Source organism: Hyperolius riggenbachi, chromosome 6 (genome assembly GCF_040937935.1).
Source record: "Hyperolius riggenbachi isolate aHypRig1 chromosome 6, aHypRig1.pri, whole genome shotgun sequence".
NCBI classification, from domain to species: domain Eukaryota; kingdom Metazoa; phylum Chordata; class Amphibia; order Anura; family Hyperoliidae; genus Hyperolius; species Hyperolius riggenbachi.
In genome coordinates this window covers 3,269,458-3,295,625 of record NC_090651.1, presented here as the reverse complement: position 1 = coordinate 3,295,625, position 26,168 = coordinate 3,269,458, and positions in this window count along the sequence as shown.

The window sequence follows — 26,168 nt, the reverse complement described above, 5'->3', positions numbered from 1 at the left end:
ACCCAGCATTGTGAAATGGTACACAGTAACCCTACACACCCTCTGCTCTGTACTCATATATCATCTCTGTCCACCACCACATCTGTATCCTCCAGTGTCTCTCCATCACTGCTCCCATCATACCCAGCATTGTGAAATGGTGCACAGTAACCCTTCACACTCTCTGCTCTGACCTCATATATCATCTGTTTACCACCACATCTGTATCCTCCAGTGCCTCTCCATCACTGCTCCCATCATACCCAGCATTGTGAAATGGTGCACAGTAACCCTTCACACACTCTGCTCTGACCTCATATATCATCTCTGTCTACCACCACATCTGTATCCTCCAGTGTCTCTCCATCACTGCTCCCATCATACCCAGCATTGTGAAATGGTACACAGTAACCCTACACACACTCTGCTCTGTACTCATATATCATCTCTGTCTACCACCACATCTGTATCCTCCAGTGTCTCTCCATCACTGCTCCCATCATACCCAGCATTGTGAAATGGTACATAGTAACCCCTCACACACTCTGCTCTGTACTCATATATCATCTCTGTCTACCACCACATCTGTATCCTCCAGTGTCTCTCCATCACTGCTCCCATCATACCCAGCATTGTGAAATGGTACACAGTAACCCTACACACACTCTGCTCTGTACTCATATATCATCTCTGTCTACCACCACATCTGTATGTCCTCCAGTGTCTCTCCATCACTGCTCCCATCATACTCAGCATTGTGAAATGGTACACAGTAACCCTACACACCCTCTGCTCTGTACTCATATATCATCTTTGTCTACCACCGCATCTGTATCCTCCAGTGTCTCTCCATCACTGCTCCCATCATACTCAGCATTGTGAAATGGTACACAGTAACCCTTCACACCCTCTGCTCTGTACTCATATATCATCTGTCTACCACCACATCTGTATGTCCTCCAGTGTCTCTCCATCACTGCTCCCATCATACCCAGCATTGTGAAATGGTACACAGTAACCCTTCACACACTCTGCTCTGTACTCATATATCATCTCTGTCCACCACCACATCTGTATGTCCTCCAGTGTCTCTCCATCACTGCTCCCATCATACCCAGCATTGTGAAATGGTACACAGTAACCCTTCACACACTCTGCTCTGTACTCATATATCATCTTTGTCTACCACCACATCTGTATCCTCCAGTGCCTCTCCATCACTGCTCCCATCATACCCAGCATTGTGAAATGGTACACAGTAACCCTACACACACTCTGCTCTGTACTCATATATCATCTCTGTCTACCACCACATCTGTATCCTCCAGTGTCTCTCCATCACTGCTCCCATCATACTCAGCATTGTGAAATGGTACACAGTAACCCTACACACACTCTGCTCTGTACTCATATATCGGCTCTGTCCACCACCACATCTGTATGTCCTTCAGTGTCTCTCCATCACTGCTCCCATCATACCCAGCATTGTGAAATGGTACACAGTAACCCTACACACACTCTGCTCTGTACTCATATATCGGCTCTGTCCACCACCACATCTGTATGTCCTTCAGTGTCTCTCCATCACTGCTCCCATCATACCCAGCATTGTGAAATGGTACACAGTAACCCTACACACCCTCTGCTCTGACCTCATATATCATCTCTGTCCACCACCACATCTGTATCCTCCAGTGTCTCTCCATCACTGCTCTCATCATACTCAGCATTGTGAAATGGTACACAGTAACCCTACACACACTCTGCTCTGTACTCATATATCGGCTCTGTCCACCACCACATCTGTATCCTCCAGTGTCTCTCCATCACTGCTCCCATCATACTCAGCATTGTGAAATGGTACATAGTAACCCTACACACCCTCTGCTCTGTACTCATATATCGGCTCTGTCCACCACCACATCTGTATCCTCCAGTGTCTCTCCATCACTGCTCCCATCATACTCAGCATTGTGAAATGGTACACAGTAACCCTACACACACTCTGCTCTGTACTCATATATCGGCTCTGTCCACCACCACATCTGTATCCTCCAGTGTCTCTCCATCACTGCTCCCATCATACTCAGCATTGTGAAATGGTACACAGTAACCCTACACACCCTCTGCTCTGACCTCATATATCATCTGTCTACCACCACATCTGTATCCTCCAGTGCCTCTCCATCACTGCTCTCATCATACTCAGCATTGTGAAATGGTACACAGTAACCCTACACACACTCTGCTCTGTACTCATATATCGGCTCTGTCCACCACCACATCTGTATCCTCCAGTGTCTCTCCATCACTGCTCCCATCATACTCAGCATTGTGAAATGGTACACAGTAACCCTACACACACTCTGCTCTGTACTCATATATCGGCTCTGTCCACCACCACATCTGTATCCTCCAGTGTCTCTCCATCACTGCTCCCATCATACTCAGCATTGTGAAATGGTACATAGTAACCCTACACACACTCTGCTCTGTACTCATATATCATCTTTGTCTACCACCACATCTGTATCCTCCAGTGCCTCTCCATCACTGCTCCCATCATACTCAGCATTGTGAAATGGTGCACAGTAACCCTACACACCCTGTGCTCTGTACTCATATATCATCTCTGTCCACCACCACATCTGTATGTCCTTCAGTGTCTCTCCATCACTGCTCCCATCATACCCAGCATTGTGAAATGGTACACAGTAACCCTACACACACTCTGCTCTGTACTCATATATCGGCTCTGTCCACCACCACATCTGTATGTCCTTCAGTGTCTCTCCATCACTGCTCCCATCATACCCAGCATTGTGAAATGGTACACAGTAACCCTACACACCCTCTGCTCTGACCTCATATATCATCTCTGTCCACCACCACATCTGTATCCTCCAGTGTCTCTCCATCACTGCTCTCATCATACTCAGCATTGTGAAATGGTACACAGTAACCCTACACACACTCTGCTCTGTACTCATATATCGGCTCTGTCCACCACCACATCTGTATCCTCCAGTGTCTCTCCATCACTGCTCCCATCATACTCAGCATTGTGAAATGGTACATAGTAACCCTACACACCCTCTGCTCTGTACTCATATATCGGCTCTGTCTACCACCGCATCTGTATGTCCTCCAGTGTCTCTCCATCACTGCTCCCATCATACCCAGCATTGTGAAATGGTACACAGTAACCCTACACACCCTCTGCTCTGTACTCATATATCATCTCTGTCCACCACCACATCTGTATCCTCCAGTGTCTCTCCATCACTGCTCCCATCATACCCAGCATTGTGAAATGGTACACAGTAACCCTTCACACACTCTGCTCTGTACTCATATATCATCTCTGTCCACCACCACATCTGTATCCTCCAGTGCCTCTCCATCACTGCTCCCATCATACCCAGCATTGTGAAATGGTACACAGTAACCCTACACACACTCTGCTCTGTACTCATATATCATCTCTGTCTACCACCACATCTGTATCCTCCAGTGCCTCTCCATCACTGCTCCCATCATACTCAGCATTGTGAAATGGTACACAGTAACCCTACACACACTCTGCTCTGTGCTCATTTATCATCTGTCTACCACCACATCTGTATGTCCTCCAGTGTCTCTCCATCACTGCTCCCATCATACTCAGCATTGTGAAATGGTACACAGTAACCCTTCACACTCTCTGCTCTGACCTCATATATCATCTGTTTACCACCACATCTGTATCCTCCAGTGCCTCTCCATCACTGCTCCCATCATACTCAGCATTGTGAAATGGTACACAGTAACCCTACACACCCTGTGCTCTGACCTCATATATCATCTCTGTCTACCACCACATCTGTATGTCCTTCAGTGTCTCTCCATCACTGCTCCCATCATACCCAGCATTGTGAAATGGTACACAGTAACCCTACACACCCTCTGCTCTGACCTCATATATCGGCTCTGTCTACCACCACATCTGTATCCTCCAGTGCCTCTCCATCACTGCTCCCATCATACTCAGCATTGTGAAATGGTACACAGTAACCCTACACACCCTCTGCTCTGACCTCATATATCATCTCTGTCCACCACCACATCTGTATCCTCCAGTGCCTCTCCATCACTGCTCCCATCATACTCAGCATTGTGAAATGGTACACAGTAACCCTTCACACACTCTGCTCTGTACTCATATATCATCTCTGTCTACCACCACATCTGTATCCTCCAGTATCTCTCCATCACTGCTCCCATCATACTCAGCATTGTGAAATGGTACACAGTAACCCTTCACACACTCTGCTCTGTACTCATATATCATCTCTGTCTACCACCACATCTGTATCCTCCAGTATCTCTCCATCACTGCTCCCATCATACTCAGCATTGTGAAATGGTACACAGTAACCCTACACACACTCTGCTCTGTACTCATATATCATCTCTGTCCACCACCACATCTGTATCCTCCAGTGTCTGTCCATCACTGCTCTCATCATACTCAGCATTGTGAAATGGTGCACAGTAACCCTACACACCCTGTGCTCTGACCTCATATATCATCTCTGTCTACCACCACATCTGTATCCTCCAGTGCCTCTCCATCACTGCTCCCATCATACTCAGCATTGTGAAATGGTACACAGTAACCCTACACACCCTGTGCTCTGACCTCATATATCATCTCTGTCTACCACCACATCTGTATGTCCTTCAGTGTCTCTCCATCACTGCTCCCATCATACCCAGCATTGTGAAATGGTACACAGTAACCCTACACACCCTCTGCTCTGACCTCATATATCGGCTCTGTCTACCACCACATCTGTATCCTCCAGTGCCTCTCCATCACTGCTCCCATCATACTCAGCATTGTGAAATGGTGCACAGTAACCCTTCACACTCTCTGCTCTGACCTCATATATCATCTGTTTACCACCACATCTGTATCCTCCAGTGCCTCTCCATCACTGCTCCCATCATACTCAGCATTGTGAAATGGTACACAGTAACCCTACACACCCTGTGCTCTGACCTCATATATCATCTCTGTCTACCACCACATCTGTATGTCCTTCAGTGTCTCTCCATCACTGCTCCCATCATACCCAGCATTGTGAAATGGTACACAGTAACCCTACACACCCTCTGCTCTGACCTCATATATCGGCTCTGTCTACCACCACATCTGTATCCTCCAGTGCCTCTCCATCACTGCTCCCATCATACTCAGCATTGTGAAATGGTGCACAGTAACCCTTCACACTCTCTGCTCTGACCTCATATATCATCTGTTTACCACCACATCTGTATCCTCCAGTGCCTCTCCATCACTGCTCCCATCATACCCAGCATTGTGAAATGGTACACAGTAACCCTACACACCCTGTGTTCTGACCTCATATATCGGCTCTGTCTACCACCGCATCTGTATGTCCTCCAGTGTCTCTCCATCACTGCTCCCATCATACCCAGCATTGTGAAATGGTACACAGTAACCCTACACACCCTCTGCTCTGTACTCATATATCATCTCTGTCCACCACCACATCTGTATCCTCCAGTGTCTCTCCATCACTGCTCCCATCATACCCAGCATTGTGAAATGGTACACAGTAACCCTTCACACACTCTGCTCTGTACTCATATATCATCTCTGTCTACCACCACATCTGTATCCTCCAGTGTCTCTCCATCACTGCTCCCATCATACCCAGCATTGTGAAATGGTACATAGTAACCCCTCACACACTCTGCTCTGTACTCATATATCATCTCTGTCTACCACCACATCTGTATCCTCCAGTGCCTCTCCATCACTGCTCCCATCATACCCAGCATTGTGAAATGGTACACAGTAACCCTACACACACTCTGCTCTGTACTCATATATCATCTCTGTCTACCACCACATCTGTATCCTCCAGTGCCTCTCCATCACTGCTCCCATCATACTCAGCATTGTGAAATGGTACACAGTAACCCTTCACACTCTCTGCTCTGACCTCATATATCATCTGTTTACCACCACATCTGTATCCTCCAGTGCCTCTCCATCACTGCTCCCATCATACTCAGCATTGTGAAATGGTACACAGTAACCCTACACACCCTCTGCTCTGACCTCATATATCGGCTCTGTCTACCACCACATCTGTATCCTCCAGTGCCTCTCCATCACTGCTCCCATCATACTCAGCATTGTGAAATGGTACACAGTAACCCTTCACACTCTCTGCTCTGACCTCATATATCATCTGTTTACCACCACATCTGTATCCTCCAGTGCCTCTCCATCACTGCTCCCATCATACCCAGCATTGTGAAATGGTACACAGTAACCCTACACACCCTCTGCTCTGACCTCATATATCGGCTCTGTCTACCACCACATCTGTATCCTCCAGTGCCTCTCCATCACTGCTCCCATCATACTCAGCATTGTGAAATGGTACACAGTAACCCTTCACACTCTCTGCTCTGACCTCATATATCATCTGTTTACCACCACATCTGTATCCTCCAGTGCCTCTCCATCACTGCTCCCATCATACCCAGCATTGTGAAATGGTACACAGTAACCCTACACACACTCTGCTCTGTACTCATATATCATCTCTGTCTACCACCACATCTGTATCCTCCAGTGTCTCTCCATCACTGCTCCCATCATACCCAGCATTGTGAAATGGTACACAGTAACCCTTCACACCCTCTGCTCTGTACTCATATATCTGCTCTGTCCACCACCACATCTGTATGTCTTCCAGTGTCTCTCCATCACTGTTCCCATCATACCCAGCATTGTGAAATGGTACACAGTAACCCTACACACCCTCTGCTCTGACCTCATATATCGGCTCTGTCCACCACCACATCTGTATGTCTTCCAGTGCCTCTCCATCACTGCTCCCATCATACCCAGCATTGTGAAATGGTACACAGTAACCCTACACACACTCTGCTCTGTACTCATATATCGGCTCTGTCCACCACCACATCTGTATCCTCCAGTGTCTCTCCATCACTGCTCCCATCATACCCAGCATTGTGAAATGGTACACAGTAACCCTTCACACACTCTGCTCTGTACTCATATATCATCTCTGTCTACCACCACATCTGTATCCTCCAGTGCCTCTCCATCACTGCTCCCATCATACCCAGCATTGTGAAATGGTACACAGTAACCCTACACACACTCTGCTCTGTACTCATATATCATCTCTGTCCACCACCACATCTGTATCCTCCAGTGCCTCTCCATCACTGCTCCCATCATACCCAGCATTGTGAAATGGTACACAGTAACCCTACACACACTCTGCTCTGTACTCATATATCATCTCTGTCTACCACCACATCTGTATCCTCCAGTGTCTCTCCATCACTGCTCCCATCATACCCAGCATTGTGAAATGGTACACAGTAACCCTTCACACCCTCTGCTCTGTACTCATATATCGGCTCTGTCCACCACCACATCTGTATGTCTTCCAGTGTCTCTCCATCACTGTTCCCATCATACCCAGCATTGTGAAATGGTACACAGTAACCCTACACACCCTCTGCTCTGACCTCATATATCGGCTCTGTCCACCACCACATCTGTATGTCTTCCAGTGCCTCTCCATCACTGCTCCCATCATACCCAGCATTGTGAAATGGTACACAGTAACCCTACACACACTCTGCTCTGTACTCATATATCATCTCTGTCTACCACCACATCTGTATCCTCCAGTGCCTCTCCATCACTGCTCCCATCATACCCAGCATTGTGAAATGGTACACAGTAACCCTACACACACTCTGCTCTGTACTCATATATCATCTCTGTCCACCACCACATCTGTATCCTCCAGTGCCTCTCCATCACTGCTCCCATCATACCCAGCATTGTGAAATGGTACACAGTAACCCTACACACACTCTGCTCTGTACTCATATATCATCTCTGTCTACCACCACATCTGTATCCTCCAGTGCCTCTCCATCACTGCTCCCATCATACTCAGCATTGTGAAATGGTACACAGTAACCCTACACACACTCTGCTCTGTGCTCATTTATCATCTGTCTACCACCACATCTGTATGTCCTCCAGTGCCTCTCCATCACTGCTCCCATCATACTCAGCATTGTGAAATGGTACACAGTAACCCTTCACACTCTCTGCTCTGACCTCATATATCATCTGTTTACCACCACATCTGTATCCTCCAGTGCCTCTCCATCACTGCTCCCATCATACTCAGCATTGTGAAATGGTACACAGTAACCCTACACACCCTGTGCTCTGACCTCATATATCATCTCTGTCTACCACCACATCTGTATGTCCTTCAGTGTCTCTCCATCACTGCTCCCATCATACCCAGCATTGTGAAATGGTACACAGTAACCCTACACACCCTCTGCTCTGACCTCATATATCGGCTCTGTCTACCACCACATCTGTATCCTCCAGTGCCTCTCCATCACTGCTCCCATCATACTCAGCATTGTGAAATGGTACACAGTAACCCTACACACCCTCTGCTCTGACCTCATATATCATCTCTGTCCACCACCACATCTGTATCCTCCAGTGCCTCTCCATCACTGCTCCCATCATACTCAGCATTGTGAAATGGTACACAGTAACCCTTCACACACTCTGCTCTGTACTCATATATCATCTCTGTCTACCACCACATCTGTATCCTCCAGTATCTCTCCATCACTGCTCCCATCATACTCAGCATTGTGAAATGGTACACAGTAACCCTTCACACACTCTGCTCTGTACTCATATATCATCTCTGTCTACCACCACATCTGTATCCTCCAGTATCTCTCCATCACTGCTCCCATCATACTCAGCATTGTGAAATGGTACACAGTAACCCTACACACACTCTGCTCTGTACTCATATATCATCTCTGTCCACCACCACATCTGTATCCTCCAGTGTCTCTCCATCACTGCTCTCATCATACTCAGCATTGTGAAATGGTGCACAGTAACCCTACACACCCTGTGCTCTGACCTCATATATCATCTCTGTCTACCACCACATCTGTATCCTCCAGTGCCTCTCCATCACTGCTCCCATCATACTCAGCATTGTGAAATGGTACACAGTAACCCTACACACCCTGTGCTCTGACCTCATATATCATCTCTGTCTACCACCACATCTGTATGTCCTTCAGTGTCTCTCCATCACTGCTCCCATCATACCCAGCATTGTGAAATGGTACACAGTAACCCTACACACCCTCTGCTCTGACCTCATATATCGGCTCTGTCTACCACCACATCTGTATCCTCCAGTGCCTCTCCATCACTGCTCCCATCATACTCAGCATTGTGAAATGGTGCACAGTAACCCTTCACACTCTCTGCTCTGACCTCATATATCATCTGTTTACCACCACATCTGTATCCTCCAGTGCCTCTCCATCACTGCTCCCATCATACTCAGCATTGTGAAATGGTGCACAGTAACCCTTCACACTCTCTGCTCTGACCTCATATATCATCTGTTTACCACCACATCTGTATCCTCCAGTGCCTCTCCATCACTGCTCCCATCATACTCAGCATTGTGAAATGGTACACAGTAACCCTACACACCCTGTGCTCTGACCTCATATATCATCTCTGTCTACCACCACATCTGTATGTCCTTCAGTGTCTCTCCATCACTGCTCCCATCATACCCAGCATTGTGAAATGGTACACAGTAACCCTACACACCCTCTGCTCTGACCTCATATATCGGCTCTGTCTACCACCACATCTGTATCCTCCAGTGTCTCTCCATCACTGCTCCCATCATACTCAGCATTGTGAAATGGTGCACAGTAACCCTTCACACTCTCTGCTCTGACCTCATATATCATCTGTTTACCACCACATCTGTATCCTCCAGTGCCTCTCCATCACTGCTCCCATCATACCCAGCATTGTGAAATGGTACACAGTAACCCTACACACCCTGTGTTCTGACCTCATATATCGGCTCTGTCTACCACCGCATCTGTATGTCCTCCAGTGTCTCTCCATCACTGCTCCCATCATACCCAGCATTGTGAAATGGTACACAGTAACCCTACACACCCTCTGCTCTGTACTCATATATCATCTCTGTCCACCACCACATCTGTATCCTCCAGTGTCTCTCCATCACTGCTCCCATCATACCCAGCATTGTGAAATGGTGCACAGTAACCCTTCACACTCTCTGCTCTGACCTCATATATCATCTGTTTACCACCACATCTGTATCCTCCAGTGCCTCTCCATCACTGCTCCCATCATACCCAGCATTGTGAAATGGTGCACAGTAACCCTTCACACACTCTGCTCTGACCTCATATATCATCTCTGTCTACCACCACATCTGTATCCTCCAGTGTCTCTCCATCACTGCTCCCATCATACCCAGCATTGTGAAATGGTACACAGTAACCCTACACACACTCTGCTCTGTACTCATATATCATCTCTGTCTACCACCACATCTGTATCCTCCAGTGTCTCTCCATCACTGCTCCCATCATACCCAGCATTGTGAAATGGTACATAGTAACCCCTCACACACTCTGCTCTGTACTCATATATCATCTCTGTCTACCACCACATCTGTATCCTCCAGTGTCTCTCCATCACTGCTCCCATCATACCCAGCATTGTGAAATGGTACACAGTAACCCTACACACACTCTGCTCTGTACTCATATATCATCTCTGTCTACCACCACATCTGTATCCTCCAGTGTCTCTCCATCACTGCTCCCATCATACCCAGCATTGTGAAATGGTACACAGTAACCCTACACACACTCTGCTCTGTACTCATATATCATCTCTGTCTACCACCACATCTGTATCCTCCAGTGTCTCTCCATCACTGCTCCCATCATACCCAGCATTGTGAAATGGTACACAGTAACCCTACACACACTCTGCTCTGTACTCATATATCATCTCTGTCTACCACCACATCTGTATGTCCTCCAGTGTCTCTCCATCACTGCTCCCATCATACTCAGCATTGTGAAATGGTACACAGTAACCCTACACACCCTCTGCTCTGTACTCATATATCATCTTTGTCTACCACCGCATCTGTATCCTCCAGTGTCTCTCCATCACTGCTCCCATCATACTCAGCATTGTGAAATGGTACACAGTAACCCTTCACACCCTCTGCTCTGTACTCATATATCATCTGTCTACCACCACATCTGTATGTCCTCCAGTGTCTCTCCATCACTGCTCCCATCATACCCAGCATTGTGAAATGGTACACAGTAACCCTTCACACACTCTGCTCTGTACTCATATATCATCTCTGTCCACCACCACATCTGTATGTCCTCCAGTGTCTCTCCATCACTGCTCCCATCATACCCAGCATTGTGAAATGGTACACAGTAACCCTTCACACACTCTGCTCTGTACTCATATATCATCTTTGTCTACCACCACATCTGTATCCTCCAGTGCCTCTCCATCACTGCTCCCATCATACCCAGCATTGTGAAATGGTACACAGTAACCCTACACACACTCTGCTCTGTACTCATATATCATCTCTGTCTACCACCACATCTGTATCCTCCAGTGTCTCTCCATCACTGCTCCCATCATACTCAGCATTGTGAAATGGTACACAGTAACCCTACACACACTCTGCTCTGTACTCATATATCGGCTCTGTCCACCACCACATCTGTATGTCCTTCAGTGTCTCTCCATCACTGCTCCCATCATACCCAGCATTGTGAAATGGTACACAGTAACCCTACACACACTCTGCTCTGTACTCATATATCGGCTCTGTCCACCACCACATCTGTATGTCCTTCAGTGTCTCTCCATCACTGCTCCCATCATACCCAGCATTGTGAAATGGTACACAGTAACCCTACACACCCTCTGCTCTGACCTCATATATCATCTCTGTCCACCACCACATCTGTATCCTCCAGTGTCTCTCCATCACTGCTCTCATCATACTCAGCATTGTGAAATGGTACACAGTAACCCTACACACACTCTGCTCTGTACTCATATATCGGCTCTGTCCACCACCACATCTGTATCCTCCAGTGTCTCTCCATCACTGCTCCCATCATACTCAGCATTGTGAAATGGTACATAGTAACCCTACACACCCTCTGCTCTGTACTCATATATCGGCTCTGTCCACCACCACATCTGTATCCTCCAGTGTCTCTCCATCACTGCTCCCATCATACTCAGCATTGTGAAATGGTACACAGTAACCCTACACACACTCTGCTCTGTACTCATATATCGGCTCTGTCCACCACCACATCTGTATCCTCCAGTGTCTCTCCATCACTGCTCCCATCATACTCAGCATTGTGAAATGGTACACAGTAACCCTACACACCCTCTGCTCTGACCTCATATATCATCTGTCTACCACCACATCTGTATCCTCCAGTGCCTCTCCATCACTGCTCTCATCATACTCAGCATTGTGAAATGGTACACAGTAACCCTACACACACTCTGCTCTGTACTCATATATCGGCTCTGTCCACCACCACATCTGTATCCTCCAGTGTCTCTCCATCACTGCTCCCATCATACTCAGCATTGTGAAATGGTACACAGTAACCCTACACACACTCTGCTCTGTACTCATATATCGGCTCTGTCCACCACCACATCTGTATCCTCCAGTGTCTCTCCATCACTGCTCCCATCATACTCAGCATTGTGAAATGGTACATAGTAACCCTACACACACTCTGCTCTGTACTCATATATCATCTTTGTCTACCACCACATCTGTATCCTCCAGTGCCTCTCCATCACTGCTCCCATCATACTCAGCATTGTGAAATGGTGCACAGTAACCCTACACACCCTGTGCTCTGTACTCATATATCATCTCTGTCCACCACCACATCTGTATGTCCTTCAGTGTCTCTCCATCACTGCTCCCATCATACCCAGCATTGTGAAATGGTACACAGTAACCCTACACACACTCTGCTCTGACCTCATATATCATCTCTGTCCACCACCACATCTGTATCCTCCAGTGTCTCTCCATCACTGCTCTCATCATACTCAGCATTGTGAAATGGTACACAGTAACCCTACACACACTCTGCTCTGTACTCATATATCGGCTCTGTCCACCACCACATCTGTATCCTCCAGTGTCTCTCCATCACTGCTCCCATCATACTCAGCATTGTGAAATGGTACATAGTAACCCTACACACCCTCTGCTCTGTACTCATATATCGGCTCTGTCCACCACCACATCTGTATCCTCCAGTGTCTCTCCATCACTGCTCCCATCATACTCAGCATTGTGAAATGGTACACAGTAACCCTACACACACTCTGCTCTGTACTCATATATCGGCTCTGTCCACCACCACATCTGTATCCTCCAGTGTCTCTCCATCACTGCTCCCATCATACTCAGCATTGTGAAATGGTACACAGTAACCCTACACACCCTCTGCTCTGACCTCATATATCATCTCTGTCCACCACCACATCTGTATCCTCCAGTGTCTCTCCATCACTGCTCTCATCATACTCAGCATTGTGAAATGGTACACAGTAACCCTACACACACTCTGCTCTGTACTCATATATCGGCTCTGTCCACCACCACATCTGTATCCTCCAGTGTCTCTCCATCACTGCTCCCATCATACTCAGCATTGTGAAATGGTACACAGTAACCCTACACACACTCTGCTCTGTACTCATATATCGGCTCTGTCCACCACCACATCTGTATCCTCCAGTGTCTCTCCATCACTGCTCCCATCATACTCAGCATTGTGAAATGGTACATAGTAACCCTACACACACTCTGCTCTGTACTCATATATCATCTTTGTCTACCACCACATCTGTATCCTCCAGTGCCTCTCCATCACTGCTCCCATCATACCCAGCATTGTGAAATGGTACACAGTAACCCTACACACACTCTGCTCTGTACTCATATATCATCTCTGTCTACCACCACATCTGTATCCTCCAGTGTCTCTCCATCACTGCTCCCATCATACCCAGCATTGTGAAATGGTACACAGTAACCCTACACACCCTCTGCTCTGTACTCATATATCATCTCTGTCCACTACCACATCTGTATCCTCCAGTGCCTCTCCATCACTGCTCCCATCATACCCAGCATTGTGAAATGGTACACAGTAACCCCTCACACACTCTGCTCTGTACTCATATATCATCTCTGTCTACCACCACATCTGTATGTCCTCCAGTGTCTCTCCATCACTGCTCCCATCATAACCAGCATTGTGAAATGGTACACAGTAACCCTTCACACACTCTGCTCTGTACTCATATATCATCTCTGTCCACCACCACATCTGTATCCTCCAGTGCCTCTCCATCACTGCTCCCATCATACCCAGCATTGTGAAATGGTACACAGTAACCCTACACACACTCTGCTCTGTACTCATATATCATCTCTGTCTACCACCACATCTGTATGTCCTCCAGTGTCTCTCCATCACTGCTCCCATCATACCCAGCATTGTGAAATGGTACACAGTAACCCTTCACACTCTCTGCTCTGACCTCATATATCGGCTCTGTCTACCACCACATCTGTATCCTCCAGTGTCTCTCCATCACTGCTCTCATCATACTCAGCATTGTGAAATGGTACACAGTAACCCTACACACACTCTGCTCTGTGCTCATATATCATCTGTCTACCACCACATCTGTATCCTCCAGTGCCTCTCCATCACTGCTCCCATCATACTCAGCATTGTGAAATGGTACACAGTAACCCTACACACCCTCTGCTCTGTACTCATATATCATCTGTCTACCACCACATCTGTATCCTCCAGTGTCTCTCCATCACTGCTCCCATCATACCCAGCATTGTGAAATGGTACACAGTAACCCTACACACCCTCTGCTCTGTACTCATATATCATCTCTGTCCACTACCACATCTGTATGTCCTCCAGTGTCTCTCCATCACTGCTCCCATCATACCCAGCATTGTGAAATGGTACACAGTAACCCTACACACCCTCTGCTCTGTACTCATATATCATCTCTGTCTACCACCACATCTGTATGTCCTCCAGTGTCTCTCCATCACTGCTCCCATCATACTCAGCATTGTGAAATGGTACACAGTAACCCTTCACACTCTCTGCTCTGACCTCATATATCATCTGTTTACCACCACATCTGTATCCTCCAGTGTCTCTCCATCACTGCTCCCATCATACCCAGCATTGTGAAATGGTACACAGTAACCCTACACACACTCTGCTCTGTACTCATATATCATCTCTGTCTACCACCACATCTGTATCCTCCAGTGTCTCTCCATCACTGCTCCCATCATACCCAGCATTGTGAAATGGTGCACAGTAACCCTACACACCCTCTGCTCTGACCTCATATATCATCTGTCTACCACCACATCTGTATCCTCCAGTGTCTCTCCATCACTGCTCCCATCATACCCAGCATTGTGAAATGGTACACAGTAACCCTACACACCCTCTGCTCTGTACTCATATATCATCTCTGTCCACTACCACATCTGTATCCTCCAGTGCCTCTCCATCACTGCTCCCATCATACCCAGCATTGTGAAATGGTACACAGTAACCCTACACACACTCTGCTCTGTACTCATATATCATCTCTGTCTACCACCACATCTGTATCCTCCAGTGCCTCTCCATCACTGCTCCCATCATACCCAGCATTGTGAAATGGTACACAGTAACCCTACACACACTCTGCTCTGTACTCATATATCATCTCTGTCTACCACCACATCTGTATGTCCTCCAGTGTCTCTCCATCACTGTTCCCATCATACCCAGCATTGTGAAATGGTACACAGTAACCCTTCACACCCTCTGCTCAGAACTCATATATCATCTCTGTCTACCACCACATCTGTATGTCCTCCAGTGCCTCTCCATCACTGCTCCCATCATACCCAGCATTGTGAAATGGTGCACAGTAACCCATCACACACTCTGCTCTGACCTCATATATCGGCTCTGTCTACCACCACATCTGTATGTCCTCCAGTGTCTCTCCATCACTGCTCCCATCATACTCAGCATTGTGAAATGGTACACAGTAACCCTACACACACTCTGCTCTGTGCTCATTTATCATCTGTCTACCACCACATCTGTATGTCCTCCAGTGTCTCTCCATCACTGCTCCCATCATACCCAGCATTGTGAAATGGTACACAGTAACCCTACACACACTCTGCTCTGTACTCATATATCATCTCTGTCTACCACCACATCTGTATCCTCCAGTGTCTCTCCATCACTGCTCCCATCATACCCAGCATTGTGAAATGGTACACAGTAACCCTACACACACTCTGCTCTGTACTCATATATCGGCTCTGTCCACCACCACATCTGTATGTCTTCCAGTGTCTCTCCATCACTGTTCCCATCATACCCAGCATTGTGAAATGGTACACAGTAACCCTACACACCCTCTGCTCTGACCTCATATATCGGCTCTGTCCACCACCACATCTGTATGTCTTCCAGTGCCTCTCCATCACTGCTCCCATCATACCCAGCATTGTGAAATGGTACACAGTAACCCTACACACACTCTGCTCTGTACTCATATATCGGCTCTGTCCACCACCACATCTGTATCCTCCAGTGTCTCTCCATCACTGCTCCCATCATACCCAGCATTGTGAAATGGTACACAGTAACCCTTCACACCCTCTGCTCAGAACTCATATATCATCTCTGTCTACCACCACATCTGTATGTCCTCCAGTGTCTCTCCATCACTGCTCCCATCATACCCAGCATTGTGAAATGGTACACAGTAACCCTTCACACCCTCTGCTCAGAACTCATATATCATCTCTGTCTACCACCACATCTGTATGTCTTCCAGTGTCTCTCCATCACTGCTCCCATCATACCCAGCATTGTGAAATGGTACACAGTAACCCTACACACCCTCTGCTCTGACCTCATATATCGGCTCTGTCTACCACCACATCTGTATGTCCTCCAGTGTCTCTCCATCACTGCTCCCATCATACCCAGCATTGTGAAATGGTACACAGTAACCCTTCACACTCTCTGCTCTGACCTCATATATCATCTCTGTCTACCACCACATCTGTATCCTCCAATGTCTCTCCATCACTGCTCTCATCATACTCAGCATTGTGAAATGGTACACAGTAACCCTACACACACTCTGCTCTGACCTCATATATCATCTCTGTCTACCACCACATCTGTATCCTCCAGTGTCTCTCCATCACTGCTCCCATCATACCCAGCATTGTGAAATGGTACACAGTAACCCTACACACACTCTGCTCTGTACTCATATATCATCTCTGTCTACCACCACATCTGTATCCTCCAGTATCTCTCCATCACTGCTCCCATCATACCCAGCATTGTGAAATGGTACACAGTAACCCATCACACACTCTGCTCTGTACTCATATATCATCTCTGTCTACCACCGCATCTGTATGTCCTCCAGTGCCTCTCCATCACTGCTCCCATCATACCCAGCATTGTGAAATGGTACATAGTAACCCATCACACACTCTGCTCTGTACTCATATATCGGCTCTGTCTACCACCACATCTGTATGTCCTCCAGTGTCTCTCCATCACTGCTCCCATCATACTCAGCATTGTGAAATGGTACACAGTAACCCTACACACACTCTGCTCTGTACTCATATATCATCTCTGTCTACCACCACATCTGTATGTCCTCCAGTGTCTCTCCATCACTGCTCCCATCATACCCAGCATTGTGAAATGGTACATAGTAACCCATCACACACTCTGCTCTGTACTCATATATCATCTCTGTCTACCACCACATCTGTATCCTCCAGTGTCTCTCCATCACTGCTCCCATCATACTCAGCATTGTGAAATGGTACACAGTAACCCTACACACACTCTGCTCTGTACTCATATATCATCTCTGTCTACCACCACATCTGTATGTCCTCCAGTGTCTCTCCATCACTGCTCCCATCATAACCAGCATTGTGAAATGGTACACAGGAACACTTCATCCATAAATCTGGTTGGTTATTTGGAATGTGTAGTACCTTTTCCTTATGTTCCCTCTATTTCCACATCTCTGTCTTCTTCCTTCCTTATTCCCTATCTCCTGTCTCCAGTGGCGTAGCTAAGGAGCTGTGGGCCCCGATGCAAGTCTTACATGGGGCCCCCCAAGCACTCTATATATAACAATTGATACGGTGCACCAAAACCTGCCAAGGACAACGCAGTGTCAGAGGTGCACGATGGGGATGAGGAACAGCTGGTTAATTATCACTACTATTCAAAGCATCTATTGAAGAGATTATTAGCAACACAGGGCCAATAATGAATTATTACTGCGGCTGAGGGAGGGCCCCTTTGGCCCAAGGGCCTCGGGGCGGCCGCAACCTCTGCAACCCCTATTGCTATGCCACTGCCTGTCTCCCTCCGTTCCCCCTCCCCCCTCGGCTGTCTCCTCCCTATCTCCCCCTCCCCCCTCTGCTTTCTGCCTCCCTATCTCGCCCCGCTGCTGCCTCCTTCCCTATCCCCGCCCCCTACCCCTGCTGTCTCCCTTGCTATGTCCCCCCCTCTCTTAGCTGTATCCCTCCTTATTATTATTATTATGTACAGAGGTGTAGCGAACGGTTCGCCGGCGAACGGTTCCAGGCGAACATTGGGGGTTCGCGTTCGCCTGCACCAACTTTTGCAACTTTTGCGGAAGTTCGATTCGCCCCATAATGCACTATGAGGGTCAACTTTGACCCTCTGCATCACAGTCAGCAGGCACATTGTAGCCATTCAGGCTACACTAAGCCCTGAAGCCCCACCCCCCCTTATATAAGGCAGGGTCCGGCGGCCATTACAGTCACTCGTCTGCCTGCTATTAGACAGACTAGGGAGAGCTGCTGCAGACTTGTTCTTCTAGGGACAGATTAGTTAGGTTCTTGGCTGCTTAGCTTGCTCCTGGCTGATTGTTATTGCTTTTATAGCACCCCTCAATAGCTCTTGTCAGAGCTCATCCTGTACTTTTTTTTTTTTTCTGTGTGTCAAACTGACACTTTTGTTGCATGCACAGCATTGCTAATTGATAGTGTGTGTGCCACTGCCAGCAGCCCAGCACATTCAGTGACTACCTGTGTGTGTGACAGGGAGCTGCACATTGTACTACCCAGTACTGCATATACCCCAGTACCTGTTGTGTTTACTTAACCCACCTCATCAATGCATATACCTAGCGTTGTGTTGAGTGAACCCAGCTCACTGCATCTAACTAACTGTTGTGTTGAGTGAGAACCCACCTGGCCACCTCACTGCATCTAACTACCTGTTGTGTTGAGTAAGAACCCACCTCACTGCATATACCTAGCATCCCCCGAGATGGACAAAATGGACAAACCAGGTAGAGGAAGAGGTAGAGGCAGACCCAGAGGAAGGCCACCAGGCACCGGCAGGTCTGTGCGAGGTGGTGTTGCTGTGATTTCGTGCGGACCTGCCCCAAAATACAGTGCTCAGAAGAAGGCACGTGCCATCACTTCCCAAAATCGTGAGGAGGTGCTTGAGTATTTAACACAGAACACCTCATCTCCCGCAGCCACCAGCGCTACAACAAGCACCACATCCGCTGCATTTGACACTTCGCAGGAGTTATCTGGTGGTGGTGGTGAAATCACTGATTCCCAGCCACTACTGTCACAACAACAAGAAGGCGCAGGTACACCACCTCATACGTCTGAGTTAGGTGGCGATAGTATGGACGTAACGTTTGTGGATGGGGATGATGGTGGACCACCTGAAGTTGGTGCACTTGAGGAGGTGTCTGAGGAAAGCACAGCTGGCCAGGAGGATTATGATGACGATTATACGGATACCACATATGTTCCCGGTAGAGGAGATGACCAGGGGGACAGTTCAGAGGAGGAGTCAGAGAGGAGTAGGAGGAGACGACTCCATGATAGAAGCAGAGGGAGCTCGTCCTCAGAAACAGCTGGGGGCAGTGTCCGGCGCCATGTATCGCCAGCTATGGCCAGCCAGCGCACACATGTCCTTCAACGTCAGCTGCTGATGCCACCGTAGCGCCATCACCCCAGGGGGGCTCAGCGGTTTGGAAATTCTTTCACGTGTGTGTCTCAGATCGGAGCAAAGCCATCTGTTGTCTCTGCCAGCAAAAATTGAGCCGTGGAAAGGCCAACTCTCACGTAGGGACAAGTGCCTTACGAAGGCACCTGGAGAGAAGGCACAAACAGCTATGGCAAGAACACCTGAGGAAAAGCAGCACCCCTCAAAAGACAAGCCACCCTCCTTCTCCTCTTCCTCCTTCAGGTGCATCGTCTTCATCCACTTTCTCCCTTGCACCTTCACAGCCACCCTCCTCCACACTGCCTCTTCCCTTCAGCGATTCCTTCTCCTCTGCCCACAGCAGTACCCAGCTGTCCGTGAAGGAAGTATTTGAGCGTAAGAAGCAAATGTCTGCCAGTCACCCTCTTGCCCGGCGTCTGACAGCTGGCGTGGCGGAACTATTAGCTCGCCAGCTATTACCATACAAGCTGGTGGAGTCAGAGGCTTTCCGTAAGTTTGTGGCCATTGGTACACCGCAGTGGAAGATACCAGGCGCAATTATTTTTCACATAAGGCCATACCCAAACTGTACCGTGCAGTTGAGAGGCAAGTGGTGTCATCTCTGGCACACAGCGTTGGGTCAAGGCAAGGGTCCACCTGACCACAGATGCCTGGTCTGCCAAGCACGGGCAGGGCCACTACATTACATACACAGCCCATTGGGTCAACCTGGTGACCGATGGCAGCAAGCAGGGAGTACGTGGCTGCGCAGCGGACCGACTTGTCACACCTCCACGGCTTGCAGGCAGGCCTCCAGCCACCTCCTCTCCACCTGCTACCACCGCTTGGCTGTCGTCATCCTCCTCCTCCTCCTTGGCTGGTGCCGCGATCTCCTCTCCAGCTACACAGCCCCAGCACCCCAGGGCCTATGCTGCATGCCAGGTACGACGGTGTCATGCAGTGTTAGACATGTCTTGCCTGAAAGCAGAGAGTCACACTGGAGCAGCTCTCCTGGCTGCTCTTAACAAACAGGTGGAGCAATGGCTGACCCCGCACAAGCTTGAGATCGGCAACGTGGTGTGTGACAACGGCAGCAATCTCATTGCTGCGTTGAATTTGGGAAAGCTGACACACATACCCTGCATGGCACATGTGCTGAATCTGGTCATGCAAAGATTTGTGTCCAAGTACCCAGGCTTAGAGGACGTCCTTAAGCAGGCCAGGAAGTTGTGTGGGCATTTCAGGCGCTCTTACAAGGCCATGGCACGCTTTGCAGACATTCAGCGTAGAAACAACTTGCCAGTGAGACGCCTGATTTGCGATAGCCCGACTCGCTGGAATTTCACCCTGCTGATGTTCTCTCGCCTGCTAGACCAGGAGAAAGCCGTCACCAAGTACCTGTATCATTACAGTACAAGGACACAATCTGGGAGGATGGGGATGTTGTGGCCCAACAACTGGACACTGATGCGAAATGCATGCAGGGTCATGGAGCCCTTTGAGGAGGTGACCAAACTGGTGAGTCGCGATGAGGGCACCATCAGCGACTTGATCCCCTACGCCTACTTCTTGGAGCGTGCCGTGCGTAGAATGGTGGATACAGCTGTGGAGGAGCGTGAACGAGAAGAGTTACGGCAGCAGGAGTCGTGGGAGCCATTTACACACGAACCCGATGTTCCCACAACACCTGCGGCAGCACAGAGGGGGGAGGAGGAGGAGGAAGAAGAGGAGTCGTGTGGGGAAGGAGAGGAGTCAGACTCTGATGATGGTGATGATGAGGAAGGTGTTTCTGTGGAGGAGGAAGAGGCGGCGGAAGAAGAACAACCGCGGCAGCCGTCACAGGGGGCTTCTGCTGCTCCACGTTCCCGTGGTATTGTTCGTGGCTGGGGGGAGGAAGAGGAGTTGCATCCCATCACTGAGGAAGAGCAAGAGGAGATGGAGAGTACGTCTGCATCCAGCTTTGGGCAGATGTCCTCTTTCATGTTGTCCAGCCTGTTGAGGGACCCCCGTATCAAAAAACTCAAGACGAATGACCTGTACTGGGTGGCCACGCTACTAGACCCTCGGTACAGGTACAAAGTGGTAGACCTGTTACCAACTCAACACAAGGCAGAAAGGATGCAGCACTTGCAGAACAAGCTGTTGATGATGCTTTACAATGCGTTTAAGGGTGATGTGGCTGCACAACGCAATCAAGGTACCACTGGCAGTAACCCTTCTCCTCCCAAATCCACGCAGGCAAGGACAGGACGCTCCAGCGATCTCAGGGGATGTCTGACATGCGGACGTTCTTTAGTCCAACTCCTCGCCATAGCCCTTCCGGATCCACCCTCCACCAACGCCTGGACCGGCAGGTAGCCAACTACCTGGCCTTGAGTGTGGATGTAGACTCTGCGAAAAGCGACGATGAACCCTTGGACTACTGGTTGCACAGGCTTGACCTGTGGCCAGAGCTGTCCCAATTTGCCATACAACTTCTCTCTTGCCCTGCCGAAAGCGTCCTGTCAGAAAGGACCTTCAGTGCAGCTGGAGGCATAGTTACTGAGAAGAGAAGTCGCCTAAGTCACGACATTGTTCAGTACCTGACCTTTATCAAAATGAATGAGGAATGGATCACGGAGGGCTACTGCACGACTGAAGACTAAGTCAGTCCCCACACACAGCATCTCTGCCTGCAGGCCGCTTGACTGCCTTCTCCGCCACCACCAACAGGGTCCAGGACTCTAGGCGGATTCCTGAATTTTTAAGGCCGCTGCTAGCAGAGGCCGCTACACACGTTTTTCTGGTGCATGTACATGCCTGCCTAATTTTTCTGGCTGCACTGCGGGCGGCTGCAACAAAAAAACAAAAGGCATGTACATGTGCCCATCCCCCTTCGTGATCATTACCTTGCCGCGGTGAAGGGGCTTGCGCATCACAATGAAGCAATGACCGCCGGCTATTTGAGTGTCTCGGGTGGGGGTGGCACACAAAAGATAATAAGGTCGTTGCTTAATTGTGGTCAGACCAAATTTGATCAGCTGGACAGTCACTGTTGTTCTATCATTGAGCTACCACAGCCCGGCGACCATATGGGCTTGAAAAACACCACGGCCTACACTCTGGCCACGGTGCGCACCAGTCCAGCACGGCCCTCACTACGCAAACAGCTGTTTGCGGTGCGTTACACAGTGAGTTTGGTGTGTCAGTGTGAAGCAGAACTCTAATTACACTCCCTAATTGATGTATACCCATGCAAGATGTTTTAAAGCACTTTAGGCCTGCAATTTAGCATTCAATGTGATTTCTGCCCTTAAAACACTGCTTTGCATCAAATCCAGATTTTTCCCCGGGACTTTGGGCATGTATCCCACTCCGCTATGCCCCCCTCCAGGTGTTAGACCCCTTGAAACATCTTTTCCATCACTTTTGTGGCCAGCATAATTTTTTCTATTTTTCAAAGTTCGCCTCCCCATTGAAGTCTATTGCGGTTTGCGAACTTTTCCGCGAACCTTCCGCGGAAGTTTGCGAACCCGGTTCGCGAACCGAAATTCGGAGGTTCGCGACATCTCTAATTATGTATTTATATAGCACCAACATATTCTGCAACGCTGTACAGGGTACAGAGTCTTGTTACTTACTGTCCCTCAGAGAGGCTCACAATCTAATCTCTACTATAGTCATATGTCTATGTACAGGTGTTGGACAAAATAATGGAAACACCTAACATTTTGGCATCATAATCTTTGAACATGTTTTAAGCAATCAAAAAACTTGACATATGTTACATTTTTTTTGTTTATTATTTTTGTTATTTGATATGTTTAATTAAAATAATTGTTTTTTACAGATATTTAAACCAAAGTTGGTTATAATTTATAAAAATGGCAGATCTCTCAGACTTTCAAAGAGGCCAAATTGTTGGTGCCCGTATGGCAGGCGCTACTGTAACAGAAGCTGCCCGAATGCTTGGCATTTCAAGAGGTACTGTCTCAAATGTAATGACTGCCTTTGAAAGAGAAGGAAAAAATGTTGTCAGCAAAGCACAGTTGTGGCCGAAAGCCAAAGTTGTCTGAGAGAGATCGTCGGACTCTAAATCGAATTGTTAGAAAAACTTGCAAGACCACGGCTCCTAAAATCACTGCAGAGCTGAATGAACACCTACTGAACCCAGTTTCCACAAAAACTGTCCGTCGGGAGCTGCACAACTCTGGATTCCATGGAAGAACTGCAATAAGAAACCCTCTGCTCTCAAAGACAAATGTTTCAAAGCGTTTTGAGTGGTGTAGAAACCACCAGAATTGGTCCCTCGAGCAGTGGAAAAATGTGATTTTCTCTGACAAATCATCATTTACCTTATTTCCAACCTCCGGCCGAGTGTACGTTTGGAGACAGCCGAAAGAAGCATTTCATCCAGATTGTCTTCTCCCAACCGTAAAACATGGCGGGGGTTCTGTGATGATCTGGGATGCTATTTCTTGGAAATCCGCCGGGCCAATGATTTCCCTTCATGGAAGAATTACAGCCAAGACTATTTAGGAATTTTGGGCGACCAAGTTCATCCTATGGTTCAAGAACTGTTTCCGGAGGAGAGTGCCATCTTTCAAGATAATGCCCCAATCCATACGGCTGGAATTGTTAAAGAATGGAACGATGAACATTGTAATGAAGTCGAGCATCTCATCTGGCCACCACAATCCCCAGACCTCAACATTATTGAGCATTTATGTTCGTTATTAGAGATTCAAGTAAGAAGACGATTTCTGCCGCCATCGTGTCTAAAAGAACTGGAGGGTGTTTTAACTGAAGAATGGGCTAAATTTCCTTTGGAAACAATTCACAATTTGTATGAATCAATATCTCGGAGAATTGAGGCTGTTATTGCCGCAAAAGGTGGACCTACATCATATTATAATATATTTTGTTGATTTTCAAGGTGTTTCCATTATTTTGTCCAACCCCTGTGTGCATTGTGTAGTGTCTGCATCGTAGTCTAGGGCCAATTTTAGGGGGAAGCCAATTAACTTATCTGTATGTTTTTGGGATGTGGGAGGAAACCAGATTACCCGGAGGAAACCCACACAGGCATGGTGAGAACATACAAACTCTGTGCAGATGGTGACCTGGCTGGGAAACACTAACCACCACGTCTCCATGCTGCCCCTCATCTCCCACCTCTCTCTGCTGTATCCCCCCCTATCTCCCCACCCCAGCTGTCTCCCTCCTTATTCCCCCCATCTGTCTTGAATTTCCTGATCGGTCACATGACTGCGTATTCTTATGGTTCAGCATTTGACGTTCCCAGAATCCCCGTGAATCAGATGCGTAGGATTTATTCTCTGAGCTGACTTTATGGCTTGATTTTTAATTTTGATATAAAAGTCCCTTTAAGGTCCCCCCAGTTGTGCGGAGAGGCGGTAATGAGGCTGCTGGAGCCGTAAACTTAATGGCGTCTGCAATAAGGAAAGTGCAGATTGCAAGGATTCCTCCTGTACAGTGGCCACGCTCTACCAGCATCGGAAATAAAAGCTGCTAATTGTCTCATTTCCATTATTCACTCTGACGGCTTCCATGTTAATCGCTTCATAACTATATCTGCACTTTCCGTGAACCCTCCGGTTGTGAGTTGTTACTGCTCCACTTTATGTGGAAATGGGTCATGAGTGGCTCTCTGGGACTGTAAAGCCGGTGAAGTTAGATAAACAGGCAATAGCCGGAATATTGTGCTCAGGGCGGCCTCCTTCCCCAACAATAACTGCAACATCTCATTTTATATCTTCAAGGGAGTATAGAGGAGCTACGGGGGATCCACGGGGGCAGGAAGGCCTGAGCTGGGCCACAGGGCAGAAAGGCAAGTCTCAGCGTGATTCCAGGGCTGAACCCAGCCACGGGGGCAGAAGGGTCAGCTAGAGATGTCGCGAAAATCAAATTTTGGGTTGCGAACCTGGCGAATTGCATAGACTTCAATGGACAGGCAAATTTTAAAACCTACAATGACTATTTCTGGCTAGTGTTGGGCGAACAGTGTTCGCCACTGTTCGGGTTCTGCAGAA